Raw genomic sequence first — 27800 nt, 5'->3', positions numbered from 1 at the left:
ATATATACCACGTGCATCCATTCTAAGATAGAGAAAATAAAACTTTTTGGCAGGGTATTTAATCCATACTAGTTTTAATGAAGTATTAAATGAAGTACTACACAATTATATTTAATTAAATTTCCTGTTAAACTCTCCAAATGAAAAATGCATACATCGATCTTTTAAATTAATTCCATCATATATTCTTTTAAACAAATGAATTCCTGATATAATCATCAAATATTATTTGGAAGCAAATAGATACAGATTAGCAAAAGTTTCAATATTTGTTTTGCTTTAATTTTTAATTTCTAAACGTCAGTGGATTCAAAATTTATCTTCGAAATTGTAATCCTCATGAATAAAAATATAAAAATGTTATAGTATCATTCTTTATGAGTAGATTTTATAGTATTGCACATACTTTCTCTCTCTCTCTCTCTCTCTCTCTCACACACACACACACACAAACATGCAAACGCATGTAAACACATATAAACATATATTTTAGAGCAGTCTCGTGGCTGAAGACAGAAGACAGAAGACACTTTTATAATTTTAAAATTTCGCTGTTATTTCATCCCAGGAGGTATAATTTATGTAGAAGAAGCGATGACAAACTGGCGTCCATTCACAAGCGATACAAGAGCTGAAGATCGAAAAGAGACAGAAATATTTTTCCTGGTGTTTTTATACTATGATTCTGATAAGGATTTTTTTACACATGTCGATTTAGGTAAGGGTAAAATAGGTATCCTTTAAAAGAATTTGTTTAGCTTTACAGATTTTTATTCCTTAACTCGGAGCGTGAGAACCGCTGTTTTAAGCATTTTTACAGAGCTAATGTAGCATTAATTAAATAAATAAATGAAAATTTTATAATTAAATTAATATGGGTTAAATTAAGATAAAATTAGGAAATTGGTTAGGATTTAATTTAGATTTAGAGATATTATATACATGTATATATGTATTTATACCCTGTGTGGCAGTCTTTTGTAAAAATCCTTTAAAACCAAGATTCTTAAAAATCGGTAAGATTTTTTTCTTAACATAATCAATGATTAATATCGAATGTAAAAAGTAAAAATATTTAGCTTAATTTTCAAGCTGATACACTTTCAAATTAAATTGTCAAAGTAGGTTTTCTGTCAAGGAATGACGGGAACATGAAAGTATTTTCGTTAAGTAAACCTGTTCATTCGTTTTGACAATTTTTATTAGTGATGAGATAATTTAACAAAAATTTGTATTATTAAAAAAATTATTAAAGTCAAATACGTTTTTCCTTTGAAGAAAATTCAAGTCTTATATTTTTTATCAATTCAAATACAATACATTTCGAACAAGTCGAAGAAAATCTTTGCATCGCGGCTATAATTCACCAATTTATTTTTCTTAACACTGTTGGAAGACAACTGCTACCATATAAATAAAATCCTTTTTCGATTAATATTCTTCAGAAGTGGCAGATTTCATTTCAATCCTTCTCTGGCTTCAAACCACCAATTTAACGTCCTTTGTCTAGCATTGAAAATCGAAGCAGCCACTTCTTTCATTATCTGACTTGAACATTCAGAGGAAAATCGTTAATGTTTCGCAGGAAAAAAGATGGCATTATCGAATGCTTCTTTACTAGAGAAGAAGAATGCCTCGTCTTCTGGCTTCTAACGAGATGGCCGAAAGCTGCTTGTCTTCGATCATGTTTTTCTTCTTATCTGCTAGGGGGCTTGAGGTACATTTGGTCTACCATCGATGACATTGCATCATCTATCACATTTGAGTGATTAGATTAATACCCAAATCAAAAATTCTTTTAGTTAAATCGGAATTTTAAAATTTCTTTCTCATTAATCAACCGTTAAATACTTTCAGTTGTACTTCAAATCAGAAATTAGAAAATGCATATAGGAATCTAAGTCTGACACTAGAAATTGCAAGCATATAAAGAATAAATTTAAAAAAGAACTGAATACAGGAAAAATATATTTCTAAAATTTAATTAAACCCATAAATTTTAAGAACAATCTGCATTAATATCAATATCTCAAATCTCGTTTTCTATAACACTCTCTTACTAGTACATACATCGAATTCAAAGCATGAGACCAAATTTATATAAATTATATAGATGTAATATAAGCCAATGTTAAAATTTTGAACAAAAATACATTTAAAAAAATTCTGAAAAATAATTACTGTTCTTCATTTTTTTTACAAATGTTCGTCATAATGTAATATTTTTTCCAAAATCATATTGTAGCATATTTTGAAAACAAATAATGTTTTTAAAGCTTGCTTCTGTCACATCTCTAATTTTGATAACAAAAAGCAGTAAGTAACGAAAATTATTTCATTAGAGTTATAGAGTTTACAGTAAATATTTCATTAGAGTATAAATAATAAATTTATGAAATATTCCAACATATTTTTATTTCTTAAGAATACATCGTTTAACCATTATGAGCCAAAAAAGTTTTTCGCTATATTATATATATATATACATATATATAATTTGTGTAACGGTATAATTATATTCAAATTTTGTGATTTAGAAAATATTTGATAATTTTGAAAAAGTTTGTCGTTATAAAAATAATCAATAAATTTATTTAAATAAAAACAAAAGACTGAATATATAACATATCATTACTATAATTCTAAATTACAGATTTATGTACTGTATTTCATTATTACGTAAAAGCCAAACCAAAAGTATAATATTTCAACTATGACAATTCTGTTCCATTCAACTTGCAAATGAATTTCAAATTTGTGCGTTTGTTTTGAAGAAATGAATCACAGGATACGCATCTTCTACTAAACATAATATTTATTTATATTTGTTTAATGAAATTAAACACAAACTATTAAATTTTATTAAATGAAAGTAATAAATTAATTTATAGAATGAATAATTTATTTGGCATACCAAATATAATTTTGGCACCGTGAAGTGTACGTAAAATTCCAAATTCCTAAAATGTAGATCGTTGCAGCTAATAGATTGAAACAAAATGGTATATTTTCAGGATCCAGATTACTGCTTTTTTGTGAGTTTTTAAAAAAGTTTCCATGATTAACACATTTCAATATAATTAATGACTGCAATATTTAAAATACCTGAATGTGTTAAAAATTCCTTTAAATCCGTCATAGATTGGAACTGCAAAACATGACAAAAAAAAATATGTTTTATATGAAGAAAACGATTTTAGTTTCACCATTGGTTTTAATGAAATGTTTTTTTCAAGACAGGTGAAACTACTCTCAATTTTTAGGAATTTTAACCAGTTTTTGTTTCATTCTTCGATTTAAATGCAAAAAATTTAAATTTAAAATTTGACTTTCTTAAATGAGTCTAAAAAGTATATGTAATGAAAAATAGCTCATAAATATAGTAAATCACAAATGGCTTAAAAGGTTATTTGTTTCTGTTGAAAATTAGAATCAATCTTATTGTGGAAATTTTAATGTTCAACTTTCATTTTAATAATTTTTTGATTAAATTTAACATCGTGTAATATATTATTTATATAATTATATATTAATATAATGAATTTCGAATCCTGTCGGCTAAATAATATGTAACATATTTTTGATTTAAGTAGAATGCAGGTTCGAAGCAGTGAAGAGACCTGTAGTTTTAATTTCGTTTTATTCTCTCTTTAATATCCATCCAGGAAAGCACAGTTAATAACAAGAAGACGCAGCGCGCAACAAAAGCAGAAATAAAGAAAAGAAGTCAAAAAATGACGAACAGATGATCACTAATCTTATATAAGATAGGATTTTTGGCCACGCGCCAATGTGGTGACCTTTGACAATTTTTCAAGGGCACAGAAGATATCACTTTCATTTGATACATAGTACTGATGGCGCATTATTTTTACAAAGGGATTAATTAAACCGAAAGTAGAATTGAATCACGAAATAAGAGAATATTTTTAGAATGAAATTACTATGGGCTAAATTTAGATAAAAACTTGGAAATAAATTAAATTGAAATTAGAATTAAAATATCATTACATTTATATGTGCTAAATAATCTGTTAGATAATTGTAAAAGCAATCAAACGTCATATAAAATGGAACTCTAAAAATTTTCTTCTAAAACTCTAAAACTTCTAAAAATTTTATCATTTATGCATTATCATCAAAAGTTTTATTTCATTTTCAGAATTATGTCTATCCATTTTCCTTAAGTTGATGCCAAGCTTTGATGCAAAATACACATAGTTTTTGTTGCCTGAAACTTAACTTATTTTAATTTAATTTAGCATCTCTTATATCTAAAATTCATATCAAATTCTTAAATGCTTGGCTGGAAAATTTCAAGGTTTTATGAAAATGAATAACTTTTTTAAAGCAACGAAGTATTTTAATTAGGATAAAGCTTTTAAGCTGTCTCACTTTAGCTCTATTTGTTTCAGAACATTTCTAAATTTACTTAGACACGCCATTTAATTCATTTTATATGAAATTTAAGAATATATTTTGACTGATTGCATTAATTTTTATAAAATATATTTTTCATTTAATTTCAAAAATCTGTTTACGTTGAGATTAGTATGCTATATTACTTTTTATGTGTTATTTATTATATTTGTGTTCTTCGCAAATTCTTAATTCTTTATAAATAACTTAAATTTCTTGAAAATAAAATTCAGTTTTCTTTTTACGTATGAATTACGCTTTATAAAATTAAGCTTATTAATAATTTACATTTGGGTCAGCAGAAGTCATATCACTAACTCTCTGACCCGTCTCTAAGGCACACGGGTAAAAAAAAAATTAAAATAATAATAATAATAAAAAAACTGAATGATCGAACCGGAGCTAAAGCAACACTGGCGGAACTGTGGTGGAGTCCTAAAGGCAACGGTACAACCCTTCCATCAGGAAATATGTCCCGTCATCGATGGGAGAACCAGACCCTCACAATTCCGTGTACCCTCAAGGTGGCGAGAACCAACCACCATACCGGAAGCTTCACATATTCAGCTAAGATGTGTCCCCTCGGAGGGGGGGGGGGGTTATTGAGTTAGAAGAAGAAATTCTTACAAAATATGACGCTTGGGTTATTTTTCTTTTTTTTTAATTTTTCGTTCACATAATTTCAAGAATTCAAATTCCTCAGACTCAGCAATTCCTTTCTCTTCATCAATCAATCTCCATTGTTCACTGTAGCTAATATGATATACATTATTTCATGTAAATCATCTGTTTTAAGAATACAGTATAAAGATTTATGATTGTTTATTAAGGCAGTGGTTGAAATCTGAAATTTTACGAATATGTAAAAAAGAATCTTTATCTCATAATTAAAATTTAATGACAAATAACAACTAGAAATTTGACAAATTTCAAATAGAAAATATTTTTTTTAAAAAGTTGTTGTATTTCAATTTTTTTTAAATTTCAGCTTCACATCTTTCAACAGATTTTATAGAAAGTTACAAACAAAAGTTATATATATATATATATATATATATATATATATATATATATATATATATATATATATATATATATATATATATATATATATACTAGCCGCCTTTGGCGACCAGCCGGTTCGTTAATCTTAATGTTCGTTAAAATTTTAATAATTAAATATTTTATGCAAGTCCTACTTTAATAACTTCATCATCAAAATATTTTATAACTTCAAATTTTGATAGTCATATAATTTACTCATAATATTATAAAGCCGTTCAGTCATAACGTAATATGTATCTCTCTAAGTTTCTGTTAGCTCCCGTAGAATTTATGCTTTAAATTAAAGTGGAAAGGATGAATCTGCAATTAATATAATAATATTTTTTACTGAAACAAAGCATTTTTTTTATAATATGATTACTGAAAAGAGAGTCACTGAGCGTTTAAACTTTATGGGCACTAAAAAATATACATCTTAATTTATGTAATATCTCAAGAATTTGTTAACAAAATTTTCTCAGATTCATCATAAGCAGATCAATTAACAATGTTTAATTTTAAATGCATCAAACTCTAAGAAAATAAAACGAATCGTTTTAAATAATCGGTCGAAAACAGGTTTAAAAAAACTTCTTAAAAAATGATGTACTTAAAACTATAAGCATGCACAAAAAATATATAACTAACATAAATAAAATTTAATTACAAAAGCATAAAACTAACCTAAAAATAATTTAAATCAAGAATCATCCGTTGATAATATTGTCAACAATCAGAACACAATGCGCATGCGTGAATTTTCAACGCCAGTTACGGTAACGCAAATGCGTGAGTTTTTCTACGCCAGTTGGGGTAACGCTATGCAGATTAGAAATTTTTAATTTCCTTTATTCTGTTTTATTTTAATTCAAAAGTAGTTAAGAATGAATCTGAAAGATCGATTAATTAACAATGTTTAATTTTAAATGCATCAAACATTAAGAAAATAAATAGAATCGTTTGAAATAATCAGCCGAAAAATCTTAAGCCTAGCCTCATGACTGTTGAAAAAAAAACTGAAGTCGTTCTCATTTGGCGGTGGGGAAAATGAAGATTTTTTTGGCGGGAAAGTTAGTTTTTAATTAATAATTAAAATTATAATTAAAAATTCAAAAAAAAGGGCTATCCTATCTTTTAAGTTAGATCAAACTGCACACCATGTGCAAATTTGATTAAAATCGGTTAAGTAGTTTAGGAGTCCATCGCGGACAAACAACGTGACACGTAATTTATATATATATATATATATATATATATATATATATATATATATATATACACACACACAGAGTGTTGCTGAATTCAACCTACAAATTCAGAGGGGTCCCATCAGGAGGATAAAGAATCAACATACAACATGGGTGTCCCAAACGACGTTTAATTGGTAAAAATCACAAAAATATAGAGAGACGTAGAATTGTTGGAAAGTGTAAAAAAATTAATTTAAAAAAAACGAATGGTGTTTAAGCTATGATATTTTTAAAGTGAAAGCACATTCTTAAAAATGTTTTTTCATGCTGGTAACCTGCTGATTTGATGATCTAGGGAGTCGAAAATTACTGAAAACTAAAAAGTAATTTAGAACCCATATTTGCAAAAATAATAAAACTTGAAGAAAAATAAGAGCTTGAAAATGTAAGAAATTTTATAGTCAATAATTTGATATGTTTGTAGTGTGAGAACTGGGGAGTTTTAAAGATATTCAAGAAAAACTAAAATGGGAATCAGAAAATATCGCTGCAACATCAGTCCCGATGTTCACAGAGAGGGTTGTAAAATTTGAAAGACAAATTCAGAGCAAGAATAATAGGCATTAAGTAGATGAAAAATTGCCGGAAAACATAGGGTCGCTAATAACGTTTATTCAGTGAAAATCACAAAAACAGACGTCGAAAAAACAATGAGTCTGGCGAGGATTAGAAACAAGGTAATACAGAAAAAGTCTTCTCGTATGCAAATTTTTCACACGTTCGAGAAAAATAAAAGCAGCGAGCAGGTATTCATTAATGAGCATTGTGGAATTGTCGTTATGCTTAATATACAAAGAATAAGTCTGATTTCACGAATGTAACTAAAATGCGCTGATGCTCCATCTAGAAATAAACCAAATGTTCAGTGTTCCCTGCAATAAATCCGGAGGAACGTGCTGAAGAAAGCAAGATACTTTTTTGCCGCTGAGGCATTCGGGCAGGAGATACGGTCCAAATAGAGCACTCTGCCCAGATGTTAATATGAAACTTGTGTTGCATGTTCTACGAGATAGTGATGTGGGGATTTTTGAATGACCGAATATTCGCATTGTGTGTGTTGAAGACACCTTATCTCGTAAAGCAGACTTCATCTGAATCTTCCTGTGTGGCATCAAACATTCAGCTTGCAAACTCCACCCGATTTGTGATTTTCATTGAAAAATGCTACCTGCTACCCTATGTTTTCTGGTAATTTTTCATCTACTTAATGCCTATCATTCTTGCTCTGAATTTGACAGCCGCTCTCTACGAACGTCGGTACTGATGTTTCAGCAATGTTTTCTAATTTCCATTTTAGTTTTCCTTGAATATCTTTAAAAATCTTCAGTTCTCATACTACACCTATCAAATTATAGAATATAAAATTCCTTACATTTTCGAGCTTTTATTTTTTTTAGTATTTTTGTAAGTATGGGTTTTAAACTAATTTTTCGTTTTCAGTAATTTACAACCCCCTAATTCATCAAATCCACATGATAAAATCTGCAAACACTATGCAATATATTGTCATTAAGAATATTTAAGTGTGCATAATTACAAAATTAAATCATATCAGGAAATGATTTCAGAAATGCTTCTTTATAATCACAAAACAAGTAAATTTAAATAAATATTTGAAAAAAAAAACCAAATTAAAGGGTCATTACAAATATTACTGTATTGATAAAAGTATTATTGATTGTTAGTAAAAATATTTTAGCTCTTTTGCTATATATTCAATTACATCAAATGTATATAGTTTTAAATTTCGAATGGCAGCTCTTTAGAAATATTAAAATCCTTTCATTTCATATAATAAAATCCTCTTTTACCACCACATGAATGATTTGAAATACTTCATATCTTTAGATAAACTGAATTAAATCTTCATAAAAATTTATCCAAGACTTATTTACTAACTCATGCACTATTAAGCCTTGCTTTCAATCAGAAAGTCCCACACCTACTAAAATTTTTAAAGTTTTTATTTAAATTAAATACCGAAATTGTTTAAACTTTTAATTACTTATTCATTCGAAACAATTCGAAATTTGTTGACATTTTTTATAAATTATATGTCATTTCCTTATATTTTTTGTTTAATTTCAACTAATAACTAAACATTTATTTTTATTCATAGATAGATAATTACTTAATGCATGTAAAGAAAATGGCTGGAGGCTGACTGTCAATATATCGGAAGAATACACTTAGAGAATAGCTGCATTATAGTTGATTAAAACATAAGATGAGACAATGTATTTATCCATCTATTGATTTCTGTTTCAATCTAGAGTTTCCTTTAGTGCATTTCTTCAGATGAGACGGCTACTTCATTTACTAAGTGTCTGCAACGACAGATCTGTAATTTAATCAGGAATTGAACAGCTTAAGGCGAAGAATCATCAGTTCATAAAAAGAATAAATTGGCATCATTTACTACAAATACATCATGTTTTAATACATCATGCGGATTTTCAAATGCAACATTGTCCTGAAAAATTGCAAATATTTCGATATGTGTTATAATATTTAAATACAATTTTAATATACTTAATCTTAATTTTATTAAATGATTATAACATTAATAATATGAATTATGTATTATCGCGGTCATCTGTTTCAATATTTTGATTTAAAATAAAAGAGATAGAATATTAAGAATGATTAATGTAGCTATATTAATTGAATCATATAGGTGATAGATTCAATATAGATGATTTCAAAATGAATTCATCATGATTACAAAATAATTTGGTAATAGGATTTTGCTGAAACATATTAATTTTTTTCTGCATTTCATGTATATAGTTTTGAGTGCTAGAATAGTGTTATACTGATTACAGAAGTCAACAAACATTTTGCTTTTTTGATTATTATTAATTAATTATTATGGTATGTTTAAATTATTTATAACAAATTAATTATTATGGTATGTTTATAAGTTTTAAGAGGTTGATGGTGACACAGAAAACCGGAATAAATGCCTGTTAATCGCATGACCTGAATATGAAAAGTTAGTTATTCAATCTGAAATATTTCTACAAATATTTTCCATAGATTTATATTGTTGATATAGGAGCAAGTCTGAACATTGACTTCCATTGTCTAAATAAGTATTGTTTACATGATAGCCAGTTTTTCTAAAGGAATGATTTTTTTAAAAAAAAATATGCAAAACTCTTTCATTATTTGAATATACTGAAATATTTCACAGATAAGTAGAAGTTTTAAAACAAAAATTAAATATTCAATTATTTTATAGTAATATTAATAGATTTAGTATTGTATCGAAATTGTATTTATAAAATTTGTTTCTATATTTTTAATGCTACCAAATTAGAAAATTGATTGGAATAATTTTAAAATAACCCAAACATTCAGCATACATAAATTTAATAAGTAAGTGAATTTAATAAGTTTTTGAAGTATTTATAGAGCATGCAGAGAATATATAAACATATGTGCATGCATGTGTGCTTGTAGTCCCGAATAAATTTTCTTAAGAATAATCGATTAAAGCATAAATTTCAATAAACGAATAAAGCAGAATCCACCATTGCTCAAAATGTAATTGGCCAAAGAATTTACCATAAAACATTTATATCTGACACACGACCTCTTAGAAATAAGGATGAGACCATCAGGATAAATTTTATCGGAAGAACTTTTATCTCCACAACTTTCTTAGCTTTTTCTTTCAGCAAATCTAAGACAATCCCACAGGATGATTTCCACTCAATACTTTCTAAACAACATCGTTAATTCCTTTCCAATTCAGAAGAGAAAGGCCAAAATCCTCAACTTACAGTCCACTATTGCTTCTGCTGTTGGAATATTGAATCAAGGACCGTTCTGTCCGTATTCAATTGAATCTTATTTGTCTCGAAGCATTAATTTATATATATATTTTGCTTTTTGTTTTGTCAGACAGGAATGTCACAGGATAAATGAAGTTACTTATGGACTTAGAGTGCACATTTCATTCGAAGCCCTCTAGAATTTATTCTTTTGCTGGGATGGAATATATAACAGAAATGAATTACAATTACAGTTACTTATCTTAAAGTATTGAAACTGCCAATGGCTTGCTAAATTAATGGGCAGAAATGAAAAATAATAAAATAAATTCGTGTATTTGCTATAATGGGATGAGCATTCTACGAAAGATGAAATGAAGTTTAGTTTAGTTATATTAACGTCCTGTTTTAAAGCAACACTTGTGCTATTTTAGGATGAACCTCGAAATTTTGAACTGCGGTCAGATGAGAAGGACGACACCTGACACTCTCTCCAAACATCCACAGAACACCAGCGGGAGGACGTTTGACACCGACGGATTGAACGTGCACCACGCCCGCTTACACGACGGTTCTTCACTGGTCTCGGACCTGACACCCTTCGGGTCCGAAGCCGTGGCCTTATCACCAGACCACCGCGGCCCAAATATGAAACGAAAAGATGACAACAAGGGAGTTTGCTGTGGAATTCTAATTCAAATGTATGATTTTTATTTTGATATTTTTAAGATGCATTCTAAGATAAATATATTATATTCGTAAATAAATTCTATCTGGAAAATTGAGCCAATCTACAAGCATTAGGCAGCGCTGAATCCTTGAAAGCATATACTATTTTCGGAATTGTTTTATCTGTTGGAGTATCTAGATGTAATTTACTAGACGCAAATTACTAGATGCATGGCATATGATATATGGATGAAATTTCTATAAAGTGATTGGTGAAATACATAAACGGGAAGCGTGATCATCTAAAGGGCAAATCAACAGAATAATTCAAAAAGTACAATTAAGCAATCGGATGACATTTGGTGTATATCAAAGTAAGGTAAACGTGCACTCATTTTAATCATCAGAAGTGCATACTAAATTTAAATTTATTTACAATTTTTTTCTTTTATTTTATCATAGTATATCAAAATGCCCAAAAGACTTTTCTAGTTAAACTGAAATATGTACATTTTAAATCAATTCTTGTTTCAGCATAAAAATTAATTTACAAGTATATAATCACATGTATTCATTTCCCTACTCGTTGGAAGACATCTGTCTTCTAAAATTTATAATAACAGCAATTTTTTTAGTTTTGTTTTATTATTTAACAATAATTTTTGTTGCATTTGTGGTAGAAGTCTCGGCAGTAGACTGAGAATTATTTAATAATAATTTTTGTTGCATTTGTGGTAGATGTCTCTGGCAGAAGACTGAGAATTATTTGACAATAATTTTTGTTGCAGTTGTGCTAGAAGTCTCGGCAGTAGACTGAGAATTATTTAACAATAATTTTTGTTGCATTTGTGGTAGAAGTCTCGGCAGTAGACTGAGAATTATTTAACAATAATTTTTGTTTCAGTTGTGCTAGAAGTCTTATCAGTAGACTGAGAATTATTTAAAAATAATTTTTGTTGCAGTTGTGCTAGAAGTCTCGGCAGTAGACTGAGAATTATTTAACAATAATTTTTGTTGCAGTTGTGCTAGAAGTCTCGGCAGTAGACTGAGAATTATTTAACAATAATTTTTGTTGCAGTTGTGCTAGAAGTCTCGGCAGTAGACTGAGAATTATTTAACAATAATTTTTGTTGCATTTGTGGTAGAAGTCTCGGCAGTAGACTGAGAATTATTTAACAATAATTTTTGTTGCATTTGTGGTAGAAGTCTCGGCAGTAGACTGAGAATTATTTAACAATAATTTTTGTTTCAGTTGTGCTAGAAGTCTTATCAGTAGACTGAGAATTATTTAAAAATAATTTTTGTTGCAGTTGTGCTAGAAGTCTCGGCAGTAGACTGAGAATTATTTAACAATAACTTTTGTTGCAGTTGTGCTAGAAGTCTCGGCAGTAGACTGAGAATTATTTAACAATAATTTTTGTTGCAGTTGTGCTAGAAGTCTCGGCAGTAGACTGAGAATTATTTAACAATAATTTTTGTTGCATTTGTGGTAGAAGTCTCGGCAGTAGACTGAGAATTATTTAACAATAATTTTTGTTTCAGTTGTGCTAGAAGTCTTATCAGTAGACTGAGAATTATTTAAAAATAATTTTTGTTGCAGTTGTGCTAGAAGTCTCGGCAGTAGACTGAGAATTATTTAACAATAATTTTTGTTGCAGTTGTGCTAGAAGTCTCGGCAGTAGACTGAGAATTATTTAACAATAATTTTTGTTGCATTTGTGGTAGAAGTCTCGGCAGTAGACTGAGAATTATTTAACAATAATTTTTGTTGCAGTTGTGTTAGAAGTCTCATCAGTAGACTGAGAATTATTTAACAGTAATTTTTGTTGCATTTGTGGTAGATGTCTCTGGCAGAAGACTGAGAATTATTTGACAATAATTTTTGTTGCATTTGTGGTAGAAGTCTCAGCAGTAGAGTGCGAGTGTCTTAGAAGCACTCAACTAATTAATTGAGTTTTTATATGTCATATAATCATTCTTTTATAAATTATTCCACCTATGTACGCATATGGATGCACATGTATTTTAAACAACAGAAAATCTAACGACATTTATTCATGATTCCTAGAAACTTTCTGTCTAGCAAAAAGTTTTAAATTAACAAAATACACGTTTACCAGAAATCTCCAAACCTGTCAGTTGTTATATTTGCCAATCAAACGTGTGTAGTTAATTAAAACTTTTTCAAAAACTCTTCAAGAGAATATTTCATTATATATACCAAGAGAACCTTACCTTTCATGGACTTTGATCATAACGCAACACTATGCGTTAGGGTTATTCAATTAAACAAAAAAAGAAGAAGGAATTTAAAAGGTGATGTCCAAGTGACCCCGGCATGCCCCGTAACGTACATTTGTTGATTGAACGTACATTTAAATGCACGTTTGTTGACTTTCTGTACTGACAGAATTAAAATTCCCTCCTGTCTGCCTTTATCTTTAATCGTGAATGCATGAACAAAATAAAAAAGTAAAGTCCATGAAACTTAATATGTGGCATACAGTTGAAATTATTGAACCATGGTAAAATATAAACTGAGTTAGCAAATTTGGTCTAGAAATGCTTACTCGATTCTTTTTTTAATTCAGCGAATTACAAAATGTTCCTTATTGTGTATATTTACAAGATAATCTAGAAGTTCTCAATAATGAAATAGAATTCCTTGATGCCGTGATTGTAGTGTTAAGAAAGGCAAAATAATGTTCTTCTCCAAAGAATGTTGCTGCAAAATTTACTGCATTTATTGTAGGAAATGTCATAATATTCACACTTAAATAAACACTTTGCATTAATTAATAAAAGCGTAAATAAATCTTAGAAAAGCCATTTGTATGGAATCAAATATTTTATTAATAGACGTGGATTATTTCGTTAAAATGATAGCTATTATCACTCAATAAATATGGTACATTAAAACAATGATGTTACATTATAAAAAACGATTGACAATAAAAAAGAAATTAATAATTTTTATGTATGCGTTTAGAAATTTAATAATATATGTTTCAATAAATATTCATTGTCTTTTAAAACATTTCTTCTATAATCATAATTAAAGTTCTGAAAAATTTAGATTATAACTTTGAAAAGTACCCTCAATCTGTAACACAACATGATATTGAAAAAAGCTTACATGTCAAAGCACATCTTGGTTCAGTAAAATATGGTTCCTGGTCTGTATTGTTCATTTTTTTTATTTAATCTTCATGGCATTCCATTTCTTAAGAAAATGAATTCACAAAATGCAATAATAAAAAGTGACAAAAAATAACAGGAACTTAAAAATAGATTTGAAATTATTACTGATGATTGAAATTCGTTGAAGGTTGAGAATCTATAGTATGAATATTGATTCCGCTTTGTTTAGTTGAAAAATTTATATACACGGTGATCAAAATTAAAACGCTCTTAATCTGAGCTCTCTATACAGCGAACTACTCTGTGTAAAAGCTCCAAAATTGATGGACATACTACTCAAGACATGGGAAAAAGAACTGTGCGGAAAAAAATTAGTTTCAGAAAAGGCGGTAATTGATGCTTTACAACAGAAAAGATACAAATAATAATTAAAAAAAACACATGCAGTATGGAATTTTTTTCTTTCTAATTGCTATTGCTGAAATAAAAACAAAAAGAAGATAAAAAAAGTGAAGAAGCTGTCACCATAACTGCCAAGGACCATAACTGCACTGTCTGGTAACCTTGGAAGACTTGAAAGACAGTATCACTCTGCATGTGAGAAGCATCGCAATGGACCAATTAGAATTCGCAGTTGAACATGCTGGTAAGAATCTATAAGGAACATGCTGGTAAGCATCTATAAGATCCTTGTGATTGATTGTTTGATACGTTCGAATAAAATGTGTTACAAATATGTATTCTGAGTCTTTTCAACCTACTTTTTGTGGTACAGCGCCATCTATCGGTATTTCTGGAACTATTTTATCACGCAATCCGTTTCCCCATGTCTTGAACTGCCTCAGAGCCTTTGCACTGAGTAATTCGCTTTATAGAGAGCTCAGAGTAAGAGTGTTTTAATTTTGATCACCTTGTACATCACAAAAATGTCAATATCAAAGAACATGTAATGTCCATTTCGTATGAGATTTTCTTCTATAGATAGTACAATTAATATTTTAAATAACCAAGGAAACAGGTGAAAACAAAAGAAACAAGAAGATTTTAATATTGAGTACAATGCTGATAAGGCGACAAAGAAATGTTGTTACTTCAAGTCTATTAGATTGAAAACAAAATAAGGAGCAAGATTTAAAAAATAGTCTTTTGTTAACAACTGTTGATATAAAAGAGATAAAGAACTTTTCATGATTAGATCTTTGTTTTAATTATTATTATCGTATTCCTTTACAAGGAAAATTAATGAACTTTAGTTAAGCATTTAAATTTTTAATCATATAGTGTATTTATAGAAAGCTTTTGAAGCTCTGAAGATTAATTTTCCATCAAATATTTTTATCATTATTTTTATCATTTATCATCATTATTATCTTATTATCATTATTATTATTTTATCATTATTTTATTTATGGCAAATTTTTTTAGTTACAGTTGCCAAATCTGGTAATCTCAAATGTTTTAGGTTAGTAAAGAACTAAAGATAAAAAGTTATTAAACATTTTCTAATTTCCAGAAAAAAGGAAAGCTTAGCATTTCACTATTCAATTTAATTTGATAGATAAAGAGATTTCTTTGACATTTTTCACTATCATATTCTTTACCAAGTTTAAAACAAGCCGGATACTTTTTAAAAATATATATGCCCTGAAATGACTCCACGTTAAATGAATATTAATTCTTAAAGAATTCTCTTAAAAAAACAAATGAAAGCCTCGCCAGATTTAGCTTTCAACAGTTATTAAAATAATCAGATTTGATAACTGTCCCTTGTTAAATATTTTCAAAAAACAAAATATCCGATACATATTCATCCAAATATGAAATATATTATTTCTAATCTAATAATGTATTCCTGTATAATATCAATTGCATGACTCGAATTGAAACAATCAAATTATCATTAAAATTTTTTAAAACAGTAAATTTGTCAGAAAAATTTGCATTAAAAAATAAAATTATATACAGTTTTTATTCTGAGGTGCACTTCTGGAAATCCTTGAGTCTTGATATAAAAAAAAAATTAAATTGTTTTAATTACTATGTGATGATTAAACAATTTTGACTATCGTGATAACATTTATTAGTGCACTAAACAGTAGAAAATTTTCATTTCTGCAATAAATTTTGAATTTTTTTTCTTCTCATTTGGCATTAATAATGTAGAATCATACTTGAATGAATTAATTATTAATTGAAAGTGAGTCCTAACGATATTAAAATAGTAAATAAACATCGAAAATATACATGAGCACAATATGTCAATGATTGATGCATCTCGAAATGGTGAGTTTTTTTCATGTAACAGTTGCCCTTTCAATTTTTGATTCCACGTACGTTTTAATGGCTTGCATCTGTATACTTAACCCAGTCGTAACATTTGGTTAATAATTTTTTAGTCACCTCTCATACAAATATTTTGTAGAAGATTTATAGCAGAATAACAAAGACTAAAAATTTCTTTTAATCAAATTGTAATTTATATGAATTTTTTTAGAATTATGTTTTACTTTTCGCTCCCAAGTTCAATTTAGCTTAGTTTTGTTAACGTCCCGTTTTAAAGCAAGACTAGGACTAATTTTAGACAGGCCTCGTAAATTTGAACCAAGGCTAGATGACAAGGATGACACCTGGGCTGACACCCCCTCTCCAAATTCCATACCACACTAGAGGAAAGACGTTTCGCTCGACGGATTTAACGTGCATCAGATCCGCTCACACGACGGCTCTACGGTGAAACCGGGTCTCGAACTTGAAACCCTCCAGTTCCGAAGCTGAAACATTACCACAAGGCCAGCGCGGACCGTTTCTCTGCCAAACAGATGAGAAATAGATATTTATTAAAAAAAAATGTTTTGTAGAATTTTCATTTAACAACAGAATTCTAAAATCCACCAACAAAATTCTTTATAAATTAGATTTAGATGAATATTTTAGTACATATTAGAATTTAGTGAATTCATAGAATTGGTTTTTTGTGCAGAAAAACCATGGTATAAAAACTAATCTATAAAATTAACTGATATTAATGTACAATTTCTAATTCAGCAAAGTAAATTGAGTTCTGAAGAGAATTTATTCATACTGTATCTATTAAGAAACATTTCAGATGCCTTTTTCTAGATTTCTTTCAAAAATACTCGATTCGCATACATTCCAAAGATATTTCCATTTGGCTTAGCTGCCTCCTGAGAGAAAATTTATAGCATGCGAAATTTCCATAATGGTAGCAGATGTCACACGACCAGAAACCAGGTAGGTGAAACGAATAAGTGCGTTGGTTCAGACGATGTGCTTTTAGAAACCCCAAGGTTCCCCAAGAAAATATGAAAAGAAGAAAATTTTGTATTTTGTAGAAGCTATGTGGATTGTCTCTTTGTTCTTTTATATAAAAATGTACTTTGTAACATCTTTCTCATTTTGTTGAAATGGTTTTGAATCTATTTCGATATGCAGTTCCTGAAGACCAAGCTGCCGAAATAAGATTTTTTCTTCTTTCTTCCATTTCAAACATATAAGACTTGAAAATACATATTCTAAGAGGAATTTTTGTAAGAGAAATGCCTTGCCTTGGATCAGCTGATGTCAGAAATTATAACTTGAAATGTAACAACATAGTTTTCAAAGTAAGAAGTTTTTATAAAAAGCAAGACTGAGAAAATGTACTCATTCAACACGATAAATGCATTTGAATGCATGTACTAATTCAACACGATAAATGCATTTGAATGCAAGTACTAATTCAACACGATAAATGCATGCACGATAAATGTTTCATCACGATAAATGCATTTGAAATCTGTTAGACATTATTACTGTTGCCCCATAAGGTTTATAAATGTTTACATTTAGAGAAATACATTATTTAAATAATTCAATTTATTTACATGAGGAAATGAAAATTCTATGTTGTTACATATAGTTGTTATTTTTCTAATTTTTGAACTATATTTTTATAAATGCACAAGAGGAACTGAATTATTGTTTTGTCTCTATTTGTTTCATGAAAAAATAAAATTTTCATGCCCACCATTTCATTTCATTCTCGCAAATTTGTACGTGCAATTTTTATTAACATTTAATAATTAATAACTTTCTATATCAAATTATTCTGACATAAAGAAATAATTTAGATTTCAGTATTCTGAAAATGGTGGCAAATTGTCTTTAACAGTTTTTAATTTCAATTTCATATGTTTTATTTCGGTAGTGAAATTCATTGTACCGTATTTGCGTGAAAAATACTATTTTCAAATAATATTCCATATTCTTTGCTGTTTTTCGTTTAGTTTTGTTTCCTTTTATTCACCATCCAGAAGTTTTTTCCTTCTTTTTCACACAATAATTTGGTTTTTAGTGATAATATTCATTACTTAGAATAATCTTTCTTTATCTTAGATAGGCATATTGTTTTGTTTATTATTATTTCCTCCAATTCAAATGCATATGTCTAGGGAAATGCAGATTAAATAAACGAATGCCAAGCTCCCGCAATAAAATTTTGTATTCTTATTTCAGCCTTAACGCCAAATAAATAAAGATTCTTCGAATATTTGTAAGAGGAATGCTTGACTTGGATGAGTTGATTTCAGAATACTTTAGATTTGAACTGAAATGCAGCAATATTGTCACGTAGGTACTTTAGTATGGAACTCAATGGCACACACAAGAGGTAGAGCTAAACCAATTTATTAACTCAACTGCGAGCTCAGAACACAGTGACTGACAGATCTTCTGCTTTTATACTAGCAGGGAAAGTTCCAGAGTACTTTTCGGGAGACAGTAAGAAAAGTCCAGAACACTTGTCTGGTAACTAAAGAAATCTCCAGAATCTTCTGGAACATGAAATAAAGGAAAACATAAAATCAAGGAATTAAATATTTACACAGACTGTGAATCGCTTTGTCTCTAGCGGGATTCGAAGTTACGATCTCTTGATTAAGTGACCAGTGCTATGACCATTCGGCCATGGAGAGTCGACTGTCTCTTTTCAACGCGGCAATATAATTTTCAATATATCAATGTGATAAAAGACATATACATTTGAAATCTATTATCCATTATTGCTTCAAAATGCTCAACTATATTTTATATAAATTCACCATTTTAAAAGATTTTTTTTATTTATTCCTTGACATAATGAAAGTCATACATTCATAATTTTATTTCTTCAGATCAGTTATTATAAAAGTGTATAATTTACTAAATTATTAATTATCAATAACTCTTACAGGAAAGATATTTAATAATTGAAACATATGAAGAAATAATTTAAACACAATCATTTGAAAAAAATATAAATTGCGTTTAATATTTTTAAAGTTAACTTTATTATGTTTTAATGTTGAAAATAGATATGTGCAGTTGCTACTTTTATGGATAAAAGATTATTTTTAGATATTGCACTTTCGAGTAATAAGATATTTGCATGTACTGCCCAATACTTAAGGATGTTTCGGGCCGTTTAAGTTATAGTTCATTATTTTAGAAATACATATATAACTTGCAATTTCTCTATGAAGAGCTATAAAATTAATATGGTTTTATCTGTCATAGTTTGAGGCTTAAAATTTTTTTCTTGGAGGGAATTATGCGTATTGATTTGTAAATAAAGGATTTAATATAGTGTATTCACAAGCAACCCTTTCGGTGAATTAGCTAATACACGAAGATGGATAATATAACAAAAAAAAGCCAAGAGAAAGAAAAACTTGTAGACCTGTGAGTAAGTTCAAAACCTTTAAGACTTTAAGTGATGAATACGAAAGATTGAACTGTAGAATACCAAGTAAGAATTCACCTCACTTTGACCTTGATTAAAAATCAATAAATTTGTTATTTAAACAACTTTTTTAGAATAATATCATCAATATTTATTATTATTTTTAGCGTTCTTTTTAATGTTGATCTTTATAAACGTTCTAAGCATGCAATAACTTTATTGGAAAAAACATTCTAGGATAAATCTAGGTTAATCATATTTGGCCATTGCAAAACTCAAGAGGTTTTCATTCACAATCTAATTTTTCTTGAAATATTGCATTCATAATTATGCTTTTTTTATATTCCATTAATTGTATTTAATTTGCGATAGTCAAGATTGATAAAATGATAAAAAAAAAAATATTTGGCATTGAATAATATAAATTTCACCTCCTGTGAATCATTAAAACTTAGATAAAAATCAGAAAATAGGCGAGAAATATGTTTGCATCTTCCCTTTCGCCCGAATGGGTTTTATTGGTTTCTTAATATCGTTCAGAAAAAATCATTTGAAGAATATTTTTTCTATAAATATAATATTTAATATCCTTTCGAAATTGATAAAGCATAAATCTTCAGATCATATATATTATTTACTCTGCTTGAATATCATTTGGTACTAATTACTAAACAGTGCTAAAAATTTAATTCCATGATAGCATATATATATGCTAAGAAATTAAAAAATATCTTTTTTATTTTTTACATTTATTTCATTTTTCAAATATCATTTTATAATTATTTATTAGTATTATTAAAGAATAAATTAATGAAATTGTGATTGTTAGCATAGTGTTTAACTTAAAATCATGATATTTATTGACAATTCAATTGAAAACTTTTTCCTACAAATCCAAAGAATCAAGCGTCGCAAAAAGTTCTTTCAAATGGAATGAAATTTTGCAAGAACTTTTCATTTGAACGCGGTTTTAGGTTGTCAGTAGTGCAAGAATTTTAAATGAGGTTTACATGACAAAGCTTTCTCTTTTTTTTTTCTTTTTTTTTTTGTTGTCGGTACCATATAGCAAAATGTTAAATAACCTATGAAAAAAATTATTACAGACGAAATTGAACGTGAATCGTAAGATATTTGGTAAAAGTTAAAATTTATTGAAATAAAACAAATTTATTTAAATTTTTTAAAATTTCTTTTTAATCTTACATTTCTAAAATTTATCTTATGATGCATTTTTCTTCGATTTTTATTAAGACTTTATACTCAAGCTGTTGGCATTATTAAAATATTAATGTGACTATATAATTTAATATTTTTTAATAATACTAGAAGAAAAATTAGTGTTAATTTAATCAATGGTAGGAAACAAAATCTAATATTAGATTATTAATAGGTCACGCAATTCAAATACAACTGAAATTATTCTTAACAATAAGATATAGTGAAATCTAATATATTTATCAATACTTAAAAAATCATTTTTGTATTAAAGTAAAATAAACACTGCATTAATAAGAAAATATTTTTGTTTAGAGTTATAATTGATACCATTGTTTGAAAAAACTTAAACATACAGTTTCCTTAACTTATTAGAAAAAATTATTAGGTTGTAGTAAAAGCATCTTTTTTAATCAAATTTTATTGTTAAATAAACAGTTGATTAGTCTGTCTATGTGATATAAATGAAAGGAAAAAAAATTGGATATAATATGTAATTCAACACTTAAACAGTTCCTTTGTGATACTATTCTGCTGGACTGGATACAAATAAATTTTGGTACTCTTTTTTCAAATCATCAATGCATAGGACGTACGTACTAGAACAAAAACAGAACGTTGACCAAAAAATATACTGTCCATCAGATGACATTCTATATTTCTATTGGAAGTATACTATCTATCAGAGTGTATTGTGTTTGACTGATTGGAGTTGAATACCAAGGAATAAGATTAACTCTTTAGTATGATCTCAAACTTTCTATTTGCTCAATAGTCCATCCAAAGTTATAGCACACTTTTATCTTTTAACTGCCCTTGTTTTTCAAACATTTTGGCAATTTGGCCACATACAGGCTTTGTTACTATTTTCTAATAAATCGCAGGTTTACCCAACCCTCGACACATATCATTTGACAAACCTGGTGTAATTGGCATTACAAGAGTATCGAAAACATCCATACACTCGACAGCCTGCTGGTTATGAAGTGAATTAACGAGGAATTTCTCCAGACTCCCATGTTCTTTCGAAGCCTTTGGGAAGTTCCGTTTATAGAATCCAGCATCAAAAGGCCAAATGTTTCTGTACTTTTCAAATGCTAGCTACTGAAAAGTTGCTAAATATTTAATTCCCAGAGATTGGTATTCAGGGCTACTACTTCTGGGTTAAATTCCAATAGTTGCATTTCCTCTCTTGCTGCAGCTAGACCGTTTCCTGTTGTCATTCTCTTTTTTTTCTACTACTGTAGGAATTATATTACAACTGTATAAAAGATATAACATGTCTTAAACAAAAATATAAATTTTTTATTTACTTTAAATAATTAAAATTCGAGGTGAAACGTTCTTCAATTCAACAAAATATAAGAAGAATGATTTCAACAAGATTCTGCAGATCACTTTTATATATGGTATTTTACAAAATCCGAAATTCACTAAGATGTTTTTCAAGTTCTCGGCATAAAAAAAATGACATACCTACGCTAATTTCAAAAAACAAGCTTCAAAATGTATTCAACTGTAGAACTATTTTTTTATTAAAAAAAATGTTATATATGAAATCAAGTCAACATATTTTCCGAAAATCCAAAATATTCCATTCTTTCTATCTTTTGATGTCGGATTTTTTTCTGGGAAAGGTATAAATTTAACATTTTATTGGACGAAAGATTTCAACTTCAAAATAAAATTCCATTTTTTTTGCCTGAAAATTCCAATCACGTTCCACTAGATTAAGATAGAAAAAGTGAGAAAGCCATTTAAAATTCCTTTGCATTTGTGATTTGATAAAATGCTACGTTTTAGACTCCTATAAAGGAATAATTTAGCCATGTGACAAATTATGAGCATGTCTATATAGATTTTTTTTTTGTTTAAGCACTTAAAATAAATAAGAAAAGCTTCATAATTAACAAAGAAACAAAGTGTAATTTATGCAAGTTTGTTTAATCTCATTGTTTAACAAAATTGTTCCAAGTCTGTAATTTAGAAAACAAAAGAGTTTATTTATTCTTTAAATGCATATTTATAAAAACTTAATGCAATAGAAATTAATATCCATTTCTAAATTCTAAAAATATTGTGAAATAAATTTATTCAATAAATATTATTCTTGAAACTTTTTATTGATTAAAAAGAATATTAATTTCAGTTTACAAGTAAAGAGCTACTTCATTCCTTTCCTACAAAGTATCCTAATTAATAGCGAATTAACAACAAAATGTCTTATATTCTTTTATTGTTCAAATGTGTACGCCATAACGTTAAGAATAAATTGAAAAAACTTTAAGGATTTTCCTAAATTTAGGAGCCTTACTAATTTTATGCTTTTCATTAAAATAATTTTAAATGTTTTAAGTCTAAGAATGATTCCTACATTTCACAAATGACGCCATTTTGTTCGATATTTTCTGAAATTACATTCTCTTTTAAGTTTATGTCTTATTTAACTTTTTCATTAGGTTTAAATGTATTTTTTTTTTGGGGGGGGGCATTTTCATCTCCTTGATCATCCTTAATCTTTCAACATAAGTGTTAACATTCTCAATGCGTTAGTTAGGATTAGTCTGAATATAGTACAAAAATAACCAAAATTCAAGTATATTCAGTCATTCTAGGAACAAAAATTACATCATTGCTTTCATAGCAGCTTTATGCATGTATTACACAGTAAATCTTTAAGAAGAAGTTTCTTAAAATATTTAATTTAATTTTTTTAAATTACTGCAGGCGAAGCAGTTTGTACTCGAATGCGATTAGAATAATGCAAATTCAAAATAATTTTATAAAGTGTAATTTGTAAAAAGAAGTCATTCTTACAATAATCAGAACAATGGCATTTGCTAATTATTAGAATCAACACTGTATGTAGTGATAACAGCAAATATTTTTTAAACAGTTACCTTGATTTTTCTTATGGTATTGGAAACATTTAACATAGTGTTCTGCATTTAAAAGCTGCATGTTAAATTGACTGAATTCAAAGGTTTCTTTAAATAAATTCTATCATTTTTAATAATACACATCTTTTTGAATTAGATTTATAATTTCATTAAGTTTAATTTGTTTCTTTAATTTATGTAATTTTCTTGTCTGTTTACACTTTATGATAAAGAATCATTTTTATAACAGATGCCCTTAAGTTATTTATGAAATGCATTAAATGTAATAAATATTCATTTCAGAGATAATTAAATATGAAACCATAGCGCAAAAGAATAAAAACTTCGGAAATGGGATGTATTAATTCATAATATTAAAATAAATGAGCTAGTATGCAGTCATAAAAAAGCCATATTTATGAATATTATAAATTGTATTAATTCAACTGACAGTAATTGAAGCATATATCATTTTGATAAATATATACTTCGCGTATTATTAATTGCATCAAATTTAGGGCCCACATTAAGATAATTGTATGCCCCATCAATTCTTAATTTGATTGTGCTCTTTTACTACTCAAATACGTTATTCGTTATATTTGTATGAAATATTAACTTCCATTTGCTTCTATTTAATCTAAGTAAAATTAGTTTTCTTCAATTATAAAATAATTGATAATACTTAAACTAGAGTTCAAATAAGTAGGTATCAGAGATTTAAAACTCTAGAAATGGCGACAATTTTATTGTCTGCATGACCTTAATGACATTTCAAAAATATACCGCTTTTTCCATTGTTAGAAAATTCCTTATACATACACATTAGGTATACTTCCATTAGTTAAAGCGTCCAACCTTTTGAAATTTTTAAAAACTCAGAATTAAATTCATGCAACTTATAAGACAGAACCTAGAATAAGATGAATGCACTATTATCAGGTATTGATATGAGTGCGATGTATGAACTTTAGAAAAAGGGGAGAACCAATTTATAAATTATGATTTGCTATAATTAAATTTTGAAACTTATTAATGCATTCGTATTATAAATCTGATGCGTATTTAAGATATGAAACACGGAAATCATTTTAAAGATTTTCCAATACCGACAATCAGCACCAGAAAGATATTAACAGGATTTTACTAAGCGACTTTCAATTAAATCTCGTTCTGGTAGCTAGGTTTCTACTCTACTATTTATACTAAAAATAAACTTACTTGGCACGCCCGTTTATAAAGGCTGTTTCAAGGATTTAAGATAAAAATGTACAAAAAATTTGGTTTTGCACTCATTCGAAGCTATTTGACATTACATAAGATATTAAAGGTATGCACAAGACTTCTGAAAGCAATAGAAAACTTTCCTACTTTAATCGTTTACAGGATGTTTTCCCTGGGAAAAATTGTTACCCACCTTTATTGGTAAATGAAAAATTACTAACAAAGAAACAACGTACGTATTACCCAATAGAAAAGAACCAATAGTCGTTATAATTTACATAATTCATAAGAATTGGAATCCTTGAAAGCAGCAAAAAGCAACTAACGCTTTCGCAAATACTTGAGGATTAGGCTGGGAGAAAAAACATTTCCGCTATAAAGATTAATATCGATAGAAATTTTTAAGATGATATGGAATTCATTTTACATTTGCCTGCCGAAGAAAATTCTTTCAATATCGAATAAACACTGAAAAAATATGTAAACTAGCTTACTTTCACTGGTAAGAAAAGCGATATGATTAAAGGCAATTCGGTTCAATTAAAGGTCTGCTTTATAACGATCTGGAAACTCAAGAAGAAACCGTGTTTTCGGAAGTTAAATAATTAGGATGTAATGATTAGCTAACGTTGCTCTTAAAAAAATTCTCAACTTTGCTTAAGAGGTAGAATAGTTTTAACAATAAGGGCAATGACAACTAGTCTTTAGACAACTGTAGATCAAAGATACCACCCAAATGAACTTTTTGCACTAAGACTGCTTATCAGCAGCAAGGCATTTAAGAGCAAAAACAGATACAGTCACTTCAAGTACCAAATAATTCCGAGATGTTTACTTTTTGAATTGATTAAATTTAAAACTATAGCATTCCAACTCTTCTCAAAGACAACTAGATCTTCTGTAAATGATTTCTACAGTAACTCAAAGAAAACAATCAATACACCCTTCCTATTAATAAGAAAAATCTGAAACAAACACTCCACATTAAGGAATCGAGTTTATTAAGGAACATTTATCACATGTTAAAGAAAGCAATTGCACAGCTTGCTTCAAATATTCATCATCCAAATAAATGATAAAGTAATTTCATTTACACGTTTTACAGATTTCTAATCCCAAAACTTACCATTATGTGAAGTTAAATATCGGTTTGTAAAAGTCAAGTAGACAAAACAGAATATAAAAGCACAAATAATGTATATCATACACAGGATCGGCAAGGGCTATATTGAAACAATAGGTTCAGCAGAAGCAATGAGATTCCATTGAAGATCATTACACAGAACGTGTTTAGTTCACTTAGTTTTATATAAATCTTGAATCAGCTATTCAGTTCGAAAATATTTTGTCATTAAGATTTCGTTTAAAATTTAAGGTAGCTTTCTGTACCAAAAAGTTGTCACTGACAGACAATATGGTAAAGATTAGATTATTTACGTTCCTTTATCAATACGATTGGATATATGAAAATTACGAGAAAGGATACGAATTGATAGCACATATACATTTATAGTACACAGATGTAAAAAAAAATGAGACGTTTACATGAATATTTATTAGGATCAATTAGCAATTTACAGTTGTACAAGATAGCGTTTAAATTTCGAACATTGAAAAGCATAGAACATAAAACATTGTAAATGAATGTCTTGCCACACATTCTGTAACAAAATGCAATAGAACACAAACTAGGAGATTCAAACAAAAGTATCATTAATATTGAAGATCTTACAAAACGGCATATTTAAATACAATGTCATTAAGCAAGAATGAAGAAAAAGTTTGGCTAAATCTGCAACAAAGATCTGTTTACTGTACGAGAGAGAAAGAATGCAAAATTTGAATTTTTTAAACTCTCCACCACACAACGATTTGAAGTTTTTAATTAATGCATCAATGGCATTTTCTCCCCTTTTTTGTAGCTCTCGTTCGCAGTATAAGTAGTGAGAAGAGAAAACCATTAGAATTACACTATGCCAAAAAGATACTTATTCCACTTATTTTAAAACAAAATGTTTTTATTGCTATTAAAATATTGCCAATGTTATCTCTTAAAAACCAAACATTAACACTCTTGCAAACAGAAGGTAATGTTATAACAATTTTACAAAGTTAACAATTGCAAAGTTCTAATAATACCATTCCAAAAGACAGCATTTATGATTCTAGACAAATTACATATAATAAAAGAAAATTGTAGTACACTTCAATTTAATCATTACACAAATCCAATTTTTAAAGTTTACAATTAAATAATTTAAAAATTGATGGTTCTTAAAAATTTAGAAACGCATTCCTTAAGTGACTTAATTGAAAAGCTGGATGATGTATTCTGGAAACAAAAACAATTCACTAACTTCATATAAGATATGAAGCTGCCTGGAGACTCCTGCATCTGAGAACGATTTCTCGAAAATATTAAAGACCAATACTGGTAGATAGCTACAGAATTAAATCAAGA

Source organism: Argiope bruennichi, chromosome 2, assembly GCF_947563725.1.
Source record: "Argiope bruennichi chromosome 2, qqArgBrue1.1, whole genome shotgun sequence".
Classification (NCBI taxonomy): domain Eukaryota; kingdom Metazoa; phylum Arthropoda; class Arachnida; order Araneae; family Araneidae; genus Argiope; species Argiope bruennichi.
Note: the sequence above shows the minus strand (reverse complement) of the source record.